The sequence below is a fragment of the Cenococcum geophilum genome (genome assembly GCF_001692895.1).
Source record: "Cenococcum geophilum 1.58 unplaced genomic scaffold K441scaffold_89, whole genome shotgun sequence".
NCBI lineage: Eukaryota > Fungi > Ascomycota > Dothideomycetes > Gloniales > Gloniaceae > Cenococcum > Cenococcum geophilum.
Window position 1 is genome coordinate 23,504 of NW_027137647.1, and position 2,986 is coordinate 26,489.

The following is a 2,986-nucleotide window of genomic DNA, read 5'->3' on the forward strand; positions in this document are numbered from 1 at the left end:
GGTAACCTTAATAGATTGTATATAGTTCTGCCGTTAATATTAAAGGCAGCTACCCTAATAGGGGCCGCTTAAGCTAATAGCATTAGCTTGCTATTAGCCCTTGCCATATTATAGAGCGTAGTAGAGAGGACAGTAATAAGATATGATTTACCAGTTTCTGCCTCTCTATTAACGTTAATCCGCAGTAGGGAGGGGCTAAGGCCCACTTAGATCTACCTATAGTGATTAACTATAACGTTATAGATATAACGCTGGCCTAGTTATAAGGAGGATAAAGTTGCTGTTTGGGATAGGCGGCTCTACGGTAAAGGCTATAGCCGTGCTTCCTGCCAATAAGTTTTCTTATTAAGCTGCGGGTACGTACCCCAATGCGTACTCCAGTCGTAGTTATAATTAAGCTCCCTATTACCAAGCCTATTAGGATCCTTAATTTTAACTCTGTTAGTATTTTAAACGCGGGCATGCAGGGCCTTAAAGGACTAGTATAGCTCTAAGTTGTCTGCGAAATCGCCCTTAAACTTATTAATATTATTAGCAGTTTCGCGACCTTTCTCTAGTTTCCAATTATAGAAGTAGTTGGGTGGGTGCTAATAAGAGTTAATATAAGCCTAATAGGAAGCCATATAATTAGGGGCCCCGAATCTATTAGTATAAGTAGCCATATCCTTATACTCCCTCTATAGATAATAAAGAATAAGCTTTACACGGCAGAACTCAGAATACTACGGATAGGAAGGATCGCCTTTATATTACGGAAAGTACAATATAACTTAAGGCCTTGCTCTTAGTCGACGCTTATAAGTAGAGTAATTAAAATAAAGTAGAAAATTGAGGAAAGTAACGTCCTCTACCCTATCTAGGCGGCGCTTATATTTCTTATAGTTAGATAGTCCGTACCCTCTTAGTTACCTATCCTTAAGCTTATATATAGCGCTTTAATTATCCTTCTAGCGGCAGTCTAAAGTTACTATATTCCTTAAGCCTTCGGAAAGGGGAATATTAAGAAGTAGATGGCATACCTCCTATGCTAACTAATCGCGTTTAGCAATAAGCTTGTTTATAAACTTAGCTACTACCGAACTAAAGGTATAAAGACTGTTGGCGTGCGGCTATACTAATTAGAGTAACTCTTAGTAGGAAGTTAACTTCTTCTCTTCCTTGCTGCAATATTTGCCTATATAGTTAACTATTACTAATATACTTATAGCGGGCGACGTATTAATATTTACCATCCACGCCAGTATCATAGCTGTATTGTAGCCATTAAGAAGCTTATTATTACGCTATGGACAGAACGTCTAGTAATATGGATTTTAATCCTTTAATACAGCAGCCTTATCGCGGAGAGAGCGTAGAAAGTAGAAGCGGCACTCCTTTACCCTAGCGGAGCCTTTCTTTAATCTTAAGCAGTAAGATTTAGTGCAATTACGGTGCCGTTGAAATCGATTAAGGTAGGCGGTAAGAAGCTTACTAGTGTTAAGGTGTTCTTTATAGCCAAGAGTAGAAGGATATTAAAGATTAGGAGGCCTAGATTAATTAGGATTTATTACGGATATAAAAGCAGCCCAGTGCTTAGTAAAAGCCGCCCTTAATTTACTAGTTAACGGATCTAGCTTTGGGGCTATTAAACTCTATAAAAAGCTATATATATAGCCACTACCTCGCACTTGCCACTCGTATTGGGACTAAAAGTTAATACTATTAAACAGACCTATAAGCACGTGCTTCCTAAACAGATTAAAGCGGCGATATAGCCAGTAAGCAGCAATATATGGATTATTGTTAAGATTCTGAGAAGCAATCTAGTAGCGTTAAGCCTTATTAGCAGCCTTATATTCGTTAAATAGAGGCATATAAGAGAATAGATTATACCAATATAGGTTAGTAGCGCTAAGTATAAAGAATAGAGACCCGCTCTTAATATTTTTAGCATAAGCCGTAAGCTTATTCCTCTTCTGCTTCTAGTAGGGCCTGGTGCCCTTAAGCTTCCGTATATACTATATAATCTTATTTAGAACCTAATTGCCCCCACTACTATTTATAAGATTATTAAGCTTATCTAAAGATAGACTATTCTTATTTAATTGGCCGCAAAGAAAGCAGGTGGCGTTAAGGGCTTGCTCTCTTATAATCCGATTAAACACGTAGTAGCGAAATAAGGGGTGGTGGCCAAACCGATAGTCCTAATACTTTAGTATATACTTAGCGTACGCAGCTAGGGTAACTATACGGCTTTGTGGTATATTAAAGTTGGCTTTACTATAAGGAAACAGAGTAGGAAAGGCGCTGCGCATAATAAAACTAGCTAATCGCTTAGAGAGAGGTATCTGCCGCATAGTAGGAACCTCTAGGCCCGCTTATAGGCCTTATTATTGTTAAACCTCGCGACTTAAAAGCTCTAATTTATTAAGGTTAGGCACCAGATTAGAAACCAAAGTATCCAGTACATCATTATTAAATTCACCATTTAGTATATCACTGCTAGGCTTAACAGGTAGAGGATTAATAATAGGAGGACGTTGCATAGGAGCAGAATTACCCGTAGAAGCTAACGCAGCCTATAATCTAGGAGTAAGCTAAGCCGTCGGGCCACTAGAATCTAACTCCGACTTATTAATATAAGGTAGCTAATCTAATATAGAGCCATTTTTGGGTAAGCTAGTAAGCCGGGTGCTATATATTTTAACGTTGTGATAATTAGGATAATTAACCTTTAGAAAGTAAAGCCACAGTGATATAGCAGAGCGCCTTACGGTGTACCGTTTGGTGAACCGCCGGCTTAGGTATTCGCCACCATCTACTACCGTAGGCCTCACAACCAGTATATCGAGTTCAGTAGGTAGCCGTAGTAGCTGCCTTTAAGTCTTTAGTGTATTCTGGCCAAAGCAGTAAACGTAGCCAGTATAGCGATATTGCTGGCCGCGTACACGCACGACTTGCAGATGAACGTATACGCGCGTAATTAGAAGCTCCTCTACCGCGGTAA